At 45.9% G+C, this 14,998-nt stretch overlaps 1 non-coding gene across 1 annotated transcript; it reads right to left on the bottom strand.

Annotated features, from left to right (window-relative positions):
* Nucleotides 1–447: 447 nt before the first annotated feature.
* Nucleotides 448–519, bottom strand: TRNAC-GCA. Its single transcript has one exon. It is a non-coding gene; the product is annotated as a tRNA-Cys (tRNA).
* Between the last annotated feature and the right edge of the window lie 14,479 nt (nt 520–14,998).

The raw sequence follows: 14,998 nt of genomic DNA, 5'->3' as shown, positions 1-14,998 counted from the left end.
CAGCAGGGCAGAGGTTGAGAAACTCTGGGATAAGTTTAATAATCTTCTTTGAGAGATGTTTAATACATTTATGTGTAATTTTATACATATATATGTGGGCTTCCGTGGTGGCTCAAATGGGAAAGAATCTGCCTGCTAATGCAGGAGATTTGTGTTCCATCCCTGGGTTGGAACAATCCCCTAGAGAAGGGAATGGCAACCCACTGCAGTATTCTTGCCCAGAGAATTCCATAGACAGAGGAGCCTGTGGGCTACAGCCCACAGGTTTGCAAAGAGTCAGACACAACTTTGTGACTAGCACTTACATATATATGAAAGTGAAAGTGAAGTCGCTCAGTCGTGTCTGACTCTGCGGCGCCACGGACTGTAGCCCACCAGGCTCCTCCGTCCATGGGATTCTCCAGGCAAGAGCACTGGAGTGGGTTGCCATTTCCTCTCCAGGGGATCTTCCCCACCAAGGAATCGAACCTGGGTCTCCCGCATTGCAGGCAGACGCTTTAACCTCTGAGCCAGCAGGGAAGCCCCATATATATGCACATATTTAAAAATTCCTGTATATCACCTCACTGTGTGTATGTGTGAGAGTGTTATATACTGCAGGAAACCATGATATGGTTTCAGGCGGAATTTCCTGCCATGGGTCCTGGTTCTTTCACTGGAGCTTCCTGTGTTCAAAATACCATCCTGCACATGTTCTAATCAGTTCACTGAACCTTCATAACAACCTTTGCAGGTGGGTAACATTATTATTCCCACATTGTAGATAAAAAAATAAAACAACTAAGATTCAGAGAGGTAGCTTCCTTTGGTCACAGAGCTAGTAAGTTGGAGGTTCATGATTATCACTCAGAGAGTGTAAATGACCTGAACCACTTCTTAATATCGCCTGATCGCTGAGCCCCAAAGACCTTTCAGAGCCTTTCCACTGGGACCTCCATGAGCCCTTCCATCTTTCCTTCTGTAAAAGGCAAGCTCACGCGCTGGTTTGCACTTGAGCAGCAGTGAAGCTGAGTTGTTAAGGCTTCAGGAGGGAGTGAAGGTGCACGTCAAAGCCACTGAGATGAATGCTAATGAGAAGAGCAAACAGATAAAACTGATTTTTTTTTCAAAAACGATTTCCAAGTCCCTACCAGGTGCCCAAGCAGATAAAGCCAGGTCCCAGGGATGTTTCCTGTCAGGGATGAGCAGGAGGTTCCCCCGAGCCCCGGACTCAGCCTAGGGTGTTTCTTACAGCAAAGTTGAGCAAGGCTTTGGTTCATAGTGTCTGGATTTCACTGCAGGATCCAGGAATGCCCAGGAAACACTTTGAAAAAGGCAGACTCAGGCCGTGATCAGAGGAATCTTATTATCCAAGTTGCAACATGCAAATATCTTCTTTGCATTCTGCTTTCTGCAAACAGAGTTGGAAAAAATAAGCAGGGGAAAATGAGGAGGAACAAAAAACAAAAAAAGCCGCACGATTCATGCTTCACAAAGTCCTGTAGGTTATTACCATGTTTTAAATTGTGAGTTGCAAACACAAGCTGTTCTTAAACAAGAACAAAAAGAAAAAGCAGATGGTTTCTTTTTACATCCCGTGAAACTTTTCCTGAATGTAAGCGTATGTTCCCTTCTCCCCAGCTGGCATTCCCCATGCAAATGATCCGTTTTCTGTCATTTTGAGAAAAATTCTTGACTCCCCCACCCTCCATCCCAAATGCCAAAATACCTAGAAATGAGAGCAGGGAGAGAAATCGCAAAAATATTTTTATCCCACATGTCCTTGAGACTCCAAAGACCATGCACCTGCATAGAGACACGATTGGCATAAGGCAGGTGTCACCATGATCTTATTTTTACCTTTATTTTTTTAATGTGATGTATGTTTATTTCAACAAACATCTTTATCGACGATCAGTTGCTTTTGCTGTGTACGACCCAGTGGAAAGAAAGTAAGATTTTCAGTTATATAGATTTCTGGATTATATAGATTCTTGGATTCAAATTCCAGCTCAGCAGCTTATTAAATAAATGCATCCTTGAGAAATTTATTTAAAGTGACTTCTCTGTGACTCGGGTTTTTTTTTTTTCCACTTACAAAGTGGAGTGAGTCAAATCTGCCTTTTCAGGGAATATTTCGAAGATGAATTTCAGTTTGAGAGACACTGCACAGACTCGTGTTTGCCTTCCTGACATAAATAATAAGAGTGAGTGATGGCACTTTCTTCATAGAATTATTTGAGGAAGAAATAAGACAGTGTATTATTCATACAACATTCTAAGTCTAAATAAATGGTAGTTATTATTGAGCTGTTATTGCTTTATTGGTATTTACTGGTATTATTAACCTGGAAAAGTATATGAGGACCCGAAGAATCTTGAATGTTCTTCAATTTTACTCATGTATCAGCTCTGTTTTAAAACAATTTCCCACAAATATTCACTGACATTCTGGCTCAGGTGGATAGCAATTGCATTAGCTTCACAACAGATCTTAGCAGCGAAAAGTGGGTTTTCCTAGATATTACTCAAGCTTTCCTTGTGCCTTAAGAGTTTTAGGAAGAGGAAATTCTAATTTTTCTGATCAGTTTTATTTTATAGCCAAGATGTACTTGATCTGCATGCATGTGTGCCAAGTTGCTTCAGTCCTGTTTGACTCTTTTGTGACCCCCTGGACTGTAGCAGCCAGGCTCCTCTGTCCATGGGATTCTCCAGGCAAGAATCCTGGGGTGGGTTTCCATGCCCTCCTCCAGGGGATCTTCCCGACCCAGGGATCGAACTCAAGTCTCCTTAGTCTCCTGCTTTGGCAGGTGGTTCCTAACCACTAGTGCCACCTGGGAAGCCCGTGCTTGGTTTAGTAGTAGGCATTTACCCCAAACTTGGTGACCTAAAAGAAAAAAAAAAGACATTTAAGTCATGCAGTTTCCGAGGTCAGGTCTCCAGGAACAGCAGAGCTGGGTGGTTCTGGATTGGAGTCTCTAAGAAAACTGCAGCCAACTGTCACTGGCTCTGTGGTCGTCCAAAGGCTTGACTGGGGTAGGGGTGGGGGTGGGGTCAGAACCTCTGACATGGTTCACTCGGGCAGCTCTTGGCTTGAACAAGCAGGGAGACGCTGAGAGGGGGCGGTGAGAGGGAAAGCGAGGACAGAGTCTCCCCCAGCTCACTCTCGGGTGTGGCGTGTGACTGTGTGTGCTCGGTCACCCAGTCGTGTCTGACTCTTGGGACCCCATGGACTGCAGCCCGCCAGGCTTCCCTGTCCATGGGATTCTCCAGGCAAGAACACTGTTGAGGGCACGTGTGCCATGCCCTCCTCTGGGGATCGTCCTGACCCAGGGACGGGCCTGTTCTCTCGTGTCTCTTGTTTTGGAAGGACGTGGTCTTTATCACCAGTGGCCCCCAGGAAGCCCACACTACCACCTCCCTGGGCTTCTGTTGCTCACACACCAAACCTGGCATAATGAGGGTGTGAACCCAGACACTGGGACCCTGCAGACTGGCTGCCACAGTACCCAGCCCCGAAACTTACCCTAAACAGGCAAGTGTGGTAGGTGAGGGTGGCGAGCAGTGCCCCCCCGCCACCGAGCAATTCACAGGCTCTTCATTCACTGAATCCAAGCTGAACTTCACTCCCTTCCAAGAAGCCTTCCTGACAAGACGTATTTCCAATCGTCTCCTTCCTATTCATGCTGACAGCATTTGTTCACACCTCTCTGCTTGCACAATGTCATATTACTCAATTTTTATTTCACAAAAGCTAGTCTAGTCATCATGAGGGCAAATGTGGTGTCAAATTTATTTTTGGATTCTTTAAAATTCCTCACATGTGCAAGTACATGGAGTCAGTACAAATTCCACCCCACTCTGTGAGCTTTCCAATGAATCGGCCTGAATGACAAACGTTCCAGGCTGCACTGCCCTAAAGCTCTCGAAGGGCTTCCCTGGTGGCTCAGATGGTGAAGAATCCACCCAAAATGTGGGCGAGGTGGGTTTAATCCCTGGATTGGAAAGATCCCTAGAGGAGGGCATGGCAGCCCACAACAGTATTCTTGCCTGGAGAATCCCATAGACAGAGGAGCCTGGTGGGCTACAGTCCACAGGGTCCCAAAAGTTGGACACTACTGATCTAATAAGCACAGCACACAGCTCTCTCAAATTCTCAGTCATTACACTAGTTCCATCTTGGCCATTGATGGTTTTGTCGCCAAGTTTCAGCAATGACATTAAAAGACACTTAGTCCTTGGAAGGCAAGTTATGACCAACCTAGACAGCATATTCAAAAGCAGAGACATTACTTTGCCAACAAAGGTCTGTCTAGTCAAAGCTATGGTTTTTCCTGTGGTCATGTATGGATGTGAGAGTTGGACTATAAAGAAAGCTAAGCGCCGAAGAACTGATGCTTTTAAACTGTGGTGTTGGAGAAGACTCTTGAGAGTCCCTTGAACTGCCAGGAAATCCAACCAGTCCATCCTAAAGGAGATCAGTTGTGGGTGTTTATTGGAAGGACTGATGTTAAGGCTGAAAGTCCAATACTTCGGCCACCTGATGTGAAGAGCTGACTCATTGGGAAAGACCCTGATGCTGGGAAAGATTGAGGGCAGGAGGAGAAGGGGATGACAGAGGATGAGATGGTTGGATGGCATCATCAACTCAATGGACATGGGTTTGGGTGGACTCTGGGAGTTGGTGATGGACAGGGAGGCCTGGTGTGCTGCTGCTGGGGTTGCAAAGAGTCGACATGACTGAGAGACTGAACTGAACTGAACCATGTCCGACTGGTTGTCCAGTGGTTGAGAATCCATCTTCCAAGGCAGGGGAAGCAGGTTTGACCCCTGGTTGGGGAACTAAGAACCCCCATGCTGCAGAGCAGCTGAGCTCGGGTGCCATAGAGTGCCGGTGCGCTGCATCAGCGGGCCCTGACTGCCGTGGCTAAGACTTGACACAGCCAAATAAACACATTTTTTAAAAGGGTCTTTGATGGTGAGTCTTGAGCCTAGCATACCTTTCAGTTAACAAAGGCTACTTTACCCAGTCAAATTGAAAAGACAGCCCACAGACTGGGAGAAAATATTTGCAGATGATGTGACCGACAAGAGATGGGTCTCTAAAATTTACAAACAGCACATGATGCTTAACAGCCTCGGAGCAAACAAACCAATCAACAAATGGGCAGAAGACCTAAATAGACATTTCTCCAAAGAAGACACACAGCTGGCCAAGAAGCACGTGAGAAGATGTTCAACGTCACCAATATTAGAGAAATGCAACTCAAAACTACAATGAGATATCACCTCACACCAGGTAGAATGGCCATCGTCAAAAATCCACAAACAATAAATGCTGGAGAAGGTGTGGAGACAAGGGAATGCTCTTGCTCTGTTGGTGGGAATGTACATTGGTAGAGCCACTGTGGAGGACAGTATGGAAGTTCCTTAAAAAAATAAAAATAAAGCTACCATATGACCCTGCAGTCCCACCTCGGGCATATATCCACAGGAAAACATGATCCTAAAGCGTACATACACTCCTATGCTCACTGCAGCATTGTTTACAATAGCCAAGACATGGAAGAAACCTGAATGCCCATCGACAGAGGAGTGGATAAAGAAGATGTGGCATATATATACACTGGAATATTACTCAGCCATTAGAAAGAATGAAATAATGCCTTTTGCAGCAACATGGATGGGCCTAGAGAGTGTCATACTGAGTGAAGAAAGTCAGAGGAGAAACACTAGATGACATCCCTTATAGACTCGGTTCCCCGTCCTCACTATTTCCTGGAGTTTGCTCAAACTCATGTCTCTGGAGTTGGCGATGCCATCCAACCATCTCCAGCGAACCAGTTCTTCATTATTAAAGTACGTTGATGGGGCTTCCCTGGATGTCTAGTGGTAAAGACTTCACTTCACAACATAGCAGGTAAGGCTTTGATCCCTGGTTGGGGGCCTAAGCTCCCATATGAACAAATTCAACAAAGATGTTATAGAGAAAAAGTATGTAGGGACTTTGCTGGTGGTGCAGCCGATACAAATCCATCGGCCAGTGCATCGGCAGAGATCCCATCCTGGTCCAGGAAGGTCCCACCAAGCCCACATGACATGAGCATTGAGCCTGTGGGCTGCAAGTCTGATGCCTGAGTGCCCTAGAGAACCACGCTCTGCAACAAGAAGGCCCCAGAATGAGCAGCCTCTTTGCCGCAGCTAGTGAGGGCCGCACGCCTGGAGCCTGCTCCACGAGAGAAGCCACTGCATCGAGAAGCATGCACGGCAACCAGAGAACAGGCCCCGCTCAGGCAGGAGGCCGGCTCAGGGAGGAGCCCCCGCTCAGGGAGGAGCCCCCGCTCAGGGAGGAGGCCTGCTCAGGGAGGAGCCCCGCTCAGGGAGGAGCCCCTGCTCAGGGAGGAGCCCCCGCTCAGGAAGGAGGCCCCGCTCAGGGAGGAGCCCCCGCTCAGGGAGGAGGCCCGCTCAGGGAGGAGCCCCGCTCAGGGAGGAGCCCTGCTCACTGCAACCAGAGAAAGCCTGTGCATAGCAACGAAGGTCCTGCAAAGCCAAAAATAAATTAATAAAATGAAATATAAAATAAAAAATTATTATTATTGTATTAATTGTTCCAAAGTTCTAAATAATCAAAGTTCTTTTTTTTTTTTTTTTTTAGCTTTAACCTCTAAAATATGACTGATATCTTCTTTCTACTTTGGGACATATGCTGAGAATTTACCCCTAATTTGGTCTCAAATCAGTAATTCTACAAGAGGCTAAAGCCAATATATTTTGAAAAGAAATGATATTATAATAATAATATAACTTTGTGATCAAATATTCATGTTTTTCTAAACATTTACTGTGCTGTTAAGTTAAATAATTTCCATGCATGGACAAAATAAACCACATGTTCAGCCACAGAAGAAATGGTAAATCAAATATCTGGCTATTTCACAGCATTTTCTTTATGTTCAACACTTGCAGTGTTCTGATTCTTGAATTAATCCCTAGAAGAAATTTTGAATTACAGAGCAAAAATTACAGAAAATGCTCTCACGACAGGGAAACACACATTCTAATGGTGTAATTATCAGAGTCCAGAATTCATAAATTACATCTTGTAGTGATGTTTAACTTGTTTAACTAACCTTTCTTTTTATAAAAGCTAATTAACCATCCCTGAGTGACAGTGTTCTCTTTGGAAGATCATGTTTAACCACTTGCATTAAAATTCTATAGTCCTTTCTTCTAACACAAGCAATGTGCATACGATTAAGGCACCTACATGAAAAGTCTATAATCTCAAGAGTTGACATGTTGTCCTAACAATTTATAGCAAATTAGTGTGGAACTTGCCTGATGACCACTTCTTAAAGAGTCCCTTATTTCAACTGTCACAAAGTAATGAAGATCAAGGCAGTATTCTGAAATGCACATTTATTTTTTTAAAGGGATTTAGTAGATAAAGGACTCCAAGAAACTATTATTGTGCAGCAAGTCCCTGATAAGTATATGATGGTAGAAAGAATGCAATAGTGAAAGGCATGACCAATAGATTCTTCTACCATCAGTTCATTTAAGCATATATATGTTTTAATTTCATAGTCTTAAAATCTTCTCTTAATGGATTGATGTTGTGAACTTATTAATTGTTATTAGAAGAAAGGATAAATTGATTACAGATGAGATTGGTTTTGATATGACCTCGATCTACACATCCACCTCTCGTGTAGGGAGCAGAGCAGAGCAGCTCAGTCGCTCAGTCGCGTCCGACTCTCTGCGACCCCACGAATCGCAGCTCGCCAGGCCTCCCTGTCCATCACCAACTCCCGGAGTTCACCCAGACTCACGTCCATCAAGTCAGTGACGCCATCCAGCCATCTCATCCTCTGTCGTCCCCTTCTCCTCCTGCCCCCAATCCCTCCCAGCATCAGTCTTTTCCAATGAGTCAACTCTTCGCATGAGGTGGCCAAAGGACTGGAGTTTCAGCTTTAGCATCATTCCTTCCAAAGAAATCCCAGGGCTGATCTCCTTCAGAATGGACTGGTTGGATCTCCTTGCAGTCCAAGGGACTCTCAGGAGTCTTCTCCAACACCACAGTTCAAAAGCATCAATTCTTCGGTGCTCAGCCTTCTTCACAGTCCAACTCTCACATCCATACATGACCACAGGAAAAACCATGGCCTTGACTAGACGAACCTTTGTTGGCAAAGTAATGTCTCTGCTTTTGAATATGCTATCTAGGTTGGTCATAACTTTCCTTCCAAGGAGTAAGCGTCTTTTAATTTCATGGCTGCAGTCACCATCTGCAGTGATTTTGGAGCCCAGAAAAATAAAGTCTGACACTGTTTCCACTGTTTCCCCATCTATTTCCCATGAAGTGATGGGACCAGATGCCATGATCTTTGTAGTAGTAGATGTTATAAGAAAAATAGTATTAAGGAGATGAGATAGAGCATGGTACTCAGATTTTGAAATGACACACAATGAGCTTCACATCCTGGTGCTTGCCCTCTTGTGTAACCGCCTTGTCTGGAGCTGACTGTGACCTGCGTGTAACTAACATGCCATTGTGCTTTGCAGCCTGTGGGGTCTTAGTCCCTTGCCTGTGTGCGTGCTCAGTCAAGTCCAATTCTTTGTGACCCCATGGACTGTAGCCTGCCAGGCTCCTCTGTCCATGGAATTTTCAAGGCAAGATACTGAAGTAGGTTACCATTTCCTATTCCAGGGGATCTTCTCTACCCAGGAATCAAACCTGTGTCTCTTTCATCTCCTGCATTGGCAGGCAGACTCTTTACCATTCCTCTAGTTAATAGACTATAGCAAAGGTGATGAGAGCTCACTTCTGTGATTAGGTTACAAAAGATAGTAACTTTCTCTTTCCTAACAGATTCTTGATTGCTGTCCCTGAGGAAACCAGCTGCCACAGTGGAGAAGCCCACAAGGAACTGAGGCTGACATCCAGTCAATACCCAGGGAGAATGCAATGAGGTCTGTCCAACAACCTACTTGGCATTAAATCTTTCTGGTAGCCAGTGAGGAGGCCTGGAAGTGGATCATTCCCCAGCTGAGACTTCAGATGAAACCACAGCGCTGGCTGACACAGACTGAATCCCCATGCGGGACCCAGCCCAGCCTGCCTGAACCACGGAAACTGCAGAGAAATAAATAGGTGCTGCTGTCAGCGGCTAAAGTTGGAGGCAATTTGCCAAACAGCCAGAGACACCAGTCCAGACGGGAACCTTTGAAAGAAGCCCTTGAAAAGTACATTCTTGTTTACTAAAATCAAACAGTAAAAATAGCACTGGAGAAAAGGCCATGAAGCAGAATACATGAATTAGGAACAAATGGAAGCCAAAAACACCTGAAAGCTTGGCATTTTGGGGTGAGAGGAATAAAGAGTTTATGAAACAAGGAGCAGGGCCCAGCACCCTTGTGAGCCTTCCGCCTGACTTTGATTCTTCTTTCTTCCATCTCTTAGCAAATGAGCTGATACATAATCAGGTTTTCTGAAGACCAGATTTCTCTGAGTGGCTCACAGATCCTTAAAGTGCAATGTCCTTTTATGGTTGCCATGGGAGAGGCACAGTCAGGGAGCTTGGGATGGGCCTGGACACACTGCTGCATTTAAAATGGATTAAAACGGATGACCAGCGAGGACCCACTGTGCAGCACAGGGAGCTCTGCTCAGGGGTATGTGGCAGCTGGACGGGAGGGGAGTTGGGGGGAGAGTGGACACACCTGCATGAGTGGCTGGGCCCGTTCATGCTCACCTGAAACTGTTACATTGTTAGTTGGCTGTACCCCAATACAAAATAAAAAGTGACACGATTAAAAAAATGCAGTGTTCCTGATGTGAGTCTATTTAATTAAAAAAGTCACCTATTTTATTAACATTTAAAAAACTTAATCCAGAGGTACATGATTTTTAGGATTTTTCACACCAATTTGAAAAATTGATTGGGACTGATATAATATTGTCAATTTACTGATTCATTCAATAAGGACATGGAAACATTCACCAAAACAATAACATCCTACCATCATCATTTTATGGAAGAGAATGTTTTTAACAATAAAGGAAAAATACAACATAAATGATTATGATTTAAAATTACATATGTTATAGTGTTATAGGTTTTCTCATGTTTTTTTCCTCATCCTGCCATGAAACAGTGTAAATTTTTCTATATACACGGACTTATTTTAGGAACCACTGATTTAGTCTGTACAACTCTATTAGCAACAAGCAGCAGCAATATCCCCAACACCAGCTCGGAATAAGATCCGGCTCATAGAAATATCTGATTTATTTTTGCTGCATAAGTATACACTCATCCTCTTGAATCCTTTCTCCAACCAAGCATGCTCTGCAGAATCCTTTAGCCCATAATTTGCCATCTCAGCCACACAGCCATACTCTCGCAGAGAATCAAATGGATGTCCTGCGTATTTGTTGTTATCTAGTCGCTAAGTCATGTCCAGCTCCTTTGCAACCCTGCCAGGTTCCTTGGTTCATGGGACTTCCCAGGCAAGACTGCTGAAGTGGACTACCATCTCCTCTTCCAGGGGATCTTCCCAGCCAGGGATCAAACCTGGGCCTCCTGCATTGGCAGGCAGGTTCTCTGCCACTGAGCCACAGGGGAAGCCCTTCCTGTGAATTACGGTCTCCCCACAGGTGGGAGAAAATGGCAGCTATCTATTGAAAGTGCTTAAATATTTGAAGATACAGGTATATAAAACCCAAAACTTGGATTTCCCTTGTGGTTCAGTGGTTAAGAATGCAGGGGACATGGGTTCGACCCTGGGTCTGGGAAGATGCCACTTGCTCCAGGGCATTGAAGCCCGCGCGCCAAATGCCTGAGCCTGCCTGCTCTAGAGCCTGGGGTCACCAGCAAGAGAAGCCACTGGCCCCAGGAGCCCATACAGGACACCCAGAGCGTGGGCAGCAGTGAAGACCCAGCACAGCCAGAAATAAACAACAAATAATTAAAAAAAAAAACCAACTTGAAGTTATCCCTCTTTTCATTAAAAACAGATACTTAACTGTGGTAAAAAGTGTTGCAGCCAGATAGCTGCAAAGTGAGCTTCAATTATTCAAAAAGATTGAAGAATAACTTAAAAGAGCACCAATGTTCTTGAATATAATTCAAGTTTAATAGGGCATTCTCTGCCCAGCTAAAACGATCTCAGACTCACGCTCTATCCTTTGATGGGCAGAGGTCCACCAGCATCATTCCCCGATGAAGGAAGGAGAACCTGGCCCAAGGTCTAAGGCAAAATGCCCGCTTTTGAGGGGGTGTTTTCTTTTCAGTAAGTTAAGAACCAGCATCTAAGGGAGTGAGGGGCTGGAGTGATGCCGCTGTGCTGTCAGCGCAGAAACCACAGCCTGCGGAGCGCAGACTCGCTGCCTAAGGGGGCCCAGCAAGTCCTGAAGGAAGGAGACCGTCGAACTCCCTCATTTGCACGTGGGTCAGAAAGTGGCTTCCCCAAACCTGTGAATTTGGGCTTCCAAGGTGGCCCAGACAGTAAAGAATCCGCCTGCAGTGCGGGAGACCGGGGCTCGATCCTTGGGTGGGGAAAAGCCCCTGGAGGAGAGCATGGCACCCCACTCCAGTGTTCTTCCTGGAGAACCCCACGGACAGAGGGGCCTGGGGCCACAGTCCATGGATCACAAAGAGTCGATAGGACTGAGCCACTAACACTTTCCCTTTCAAACCTACGAATTAAGCTGTAAAACTCCGCCAGACTTTTCATGCCACTCTTGAGTCACAATGTGTGAATAATTCTCAGGTGTTTGGTTTACACTTTTCCAGCAAGTTCTTCTGCTCAGTCCAAACCTATTAAAGCATGGCCTTCAATTTCCCTGGCTCCTGGATCAACTGGGGTGACTATTAAAAGTGCAGAATCCTAGGAGGAAGCGTCTTTCCACTGGCTTTTTTAACAAGACTCTTTCCAGTGAGTCCTCAGATTCCATAACCATTAACTGAAACATGATCGAGTCCCTGATTCAGCCCCAGTGACTGCTTTCTGAGCCTTGCTAAGCCGGTGGTGAACTCGGGCACGTGGACGCACCTTCTGGCATGATGATGCATTTTCTAGGTTGAGATTGTAGATGAATCATCTGCCAAGAGGGTTACTCTCAACTGTTCAAACGTTGAGGGGCAAGTGAAGTGTGTGCCCGTCCCTTCCCATGCGGGCGTGCGGGTTTGACCCCCGGTCGAGGAGCTGGGACCCACATCCTCTGAAGCCAAAAACCCAGAAACGTAAAACAGAAGCAATATTGTGACAGATTCAGTGGAGAATTTAAAACAAGAAGAAACCAGTAGAAAGAGTCAGTCTAGGGACTCTACTCTGTCGGCTAAACCATCGTGAGAACGCCTTCGGCCAAATCAGATAACCGTGCCCAGGGCACTGTGCTCCGTGCCAACAGACCACACGGTGCAGCTGCTAATGAAACTAACAAGCGATTTTGTTTAAAAATTATTTTTATTAAACTTTTAAAAAATAGTAATCCTATTTTTAATTTAGCATTGTCCAAATAATGCCATAATAACAAGAGCGACACAGAGTTCCTTTACAATTATACCATTTAGGTGAGGAATTTGGGAGAGTGGTTGAAACCCAGTTCTTTCTTTCTTCCAAAGAATATAATCAAAGTGCTGTCTCTAAGTGGCTGCTTTACTGCCCGACAGAATGTCACCTGCCTTTTTTCTCCAGAAAAGGCTTTCCAGCAAGTGCTCTTGGCGATCTTGACAAAGTCTGGGAGACAAGAATGATGCCCGACCATAAAGCCGTCTGAAATTCAGCAGCCCAGCTGCATCTGCAGTGGCCCCTGCATCCGTCACCACCCACAGCTAATTAAACAGAGGTAGCTTCTCCCCACCTGTCCCATCGATAGTGCTCCACGCTTTGTCTGTAAGCAGGTTTTCCTGTGACTTGTGGTCCACAGGAAAAAAATCTGTTCAGATGAAAGTATTTGAAAGTCTTCTCCGTGGCCCCAGAGCAAGCTGAAGCACTTCAAAGCAATGACAACCACCCCGGAGGAGAGCTTTCTGAAATTCCCCTGCAGTAAACGACCTGCCTGAGACGGAAGGCCAGGCGGGCACACCTCGCAGGTGTCCCCACAACCTCTCAGGTCCCTGAGGGTTGGCCATTCCTCTCCCGGCCCGGGGCAGAGCAGACTCATCTCTAACTACATTTTCAGCACACATCTGACAGTCCAGCATGCTTTTTGGAGGATGCTATAAATTTCAACTCAGAGAGCAAAAAGAGAGCCACAGTGTTCAAGACTGGTAAACTCTGGTGAGTGACAGCAAGACTGAACTCTAAAGAAAGCCTTTCAATCCCCGTCCAGAATCAAATGCAGAAATAGCAATGCCCCAAGGTTACGCTCTCTGAGGACCCCCTTCGACAAAGGAGAGTGTCTTATGGTCAGGAAATGGCCATGCTTGTAAATTTTCTCTCTTGCTCCCTGTGTTTCATATTCTTTTATTGTTCCAACAAAGACCAAAGCAAGCCAGAGGAAATTTAAGTCAGTTACAGGGTCCCAGGATCACACCTGGAGAGATGATATGAAGGTTGGATAAGCTCCTTCGTGGTCACAGGAGTCACCTTAGGCTTAGGCCCCTCTAACTGAAAGACGCTCAGCCCCTCACCCTGCAATAGGAATCAACGGAGTGTTTCCATAATGGGTCTCAACACTGGTGCACATGTAGAGTTGCCTGAGCTTAAAAAATTATCAAGACGGAGCCCCAGATCCCGAGGGTTTCTATTCAGTTGTTCTGGGGGTGGACCTAAGCAATAGTTATTTTTATTATTTAAAATAAGTTTTAAATGATTTTTATTAAATGCTGCAGAGCCAGCCTAGATGAGAGGGGAGTTTTGGGGGAGAATGGATATGTGTACATGTAAATGCAACTGTTTATGAATATGTATATGTATGGCTGAGTCCCTTTGCCATCCACCTGAAACTCTGACATTATTAATCAGTTATACTCCAGTGTAAAATAAAAAGTTAAAAAATAAAAGCGCCTTAGAGCAAGTGGTTTCAAGAGCATCAGAACCGGAAGAAAACGAAGCCTCAGAGACGAGCCGGGGATGCACACTGCAGGGATGTGCACACCCACTCACGCCAGCCCAGACGCGGGGCATTTCCTCAGAATGAAAAGAGAGGTTCCAGCTCCTCCACAGACCAGCCTGGGTCACGTGAAATTGAGACATGAGACTGCTGCTCCTCACATGACCACAGGCGCATGTGAACGAGCAGAGAGGTCACACTGGGGACTGTGTGGTCACAGAAGCCGGGTCCACACGAACGAGCAGAGGTCACACTGGGGACCGTGTGGACACAGAAGCCAGGCCTGATCCAAAGGGAGCAGGAGAGGAACCTCAGGCTGAGACAGCAGGGCCAGGAGGACATTTCCCAGATGATCCAGCTCTTCAGGAACTCTACAAAATGTCTTATTTTTTCAGCATTGACTCTTCTTTCTTTCAAACACAGGGCCAGCCAAGAGAAATGTGTCTCTGGGTCCTGGCATTTGTGGGGCATCTTCCGATCCCCAGACCCCCTGGGGGGTAAACAAACCCCTCCTGAGAAGCTTTCTCTCTGATCAGTTCATCAACGCCCCTTTCTCAAGCATCTGCCCTAAACATAAAACCCTGACACGTTGCCTAAAACTCCATCAATCAGATATGCATTTGGATAGGAGAAAAACTTTTTACCTTGACAGTCCTCTCATGCCTTAGAGTGGGTCAGTTCATTAGGAGTCACACTGAGGGACACAGAGACTGTGAGATGATGCTAAGGAAGGACAGGTTATTTTGCCACTGAAGGATCTCTAGGAGGGGACAGCTGGGAAGTCTGGAGGCAGCAGGGGGATCGGAGGGGACCTGGCTGGTACCTGGAAACAGCGGCAGACGTGGCCTCAAGAAATGGAATAACCTCTGCTGTAGTCCCAGCCAGCAGCGATTCCAGCCCCCCAGGGCGGGGAACAACGCCTGTGAGCTGGTGGGCAGTAGGCTGCAGCCACGCCCT

Source organism: Bison bison, unplaced genomic scaffold, assembly GCF_000754665.1.
Source record: "Bison bison bison isolate TAMUID 2011002044 unplaced genomic scaffold, Bison_UMD1.0 scf7180017863931, whole genome shotgun sequence".
Lineage (NCBI taxonomy): Eukaryota > Metazoa > Chordata > Mammalia > Artiodactyla > Bovidae > Bison > Bison bison.
Note: the sequence above shows the minus strand (reverse complement) of the source record. Positions and strands in the feature narration are given on the sequence as shown.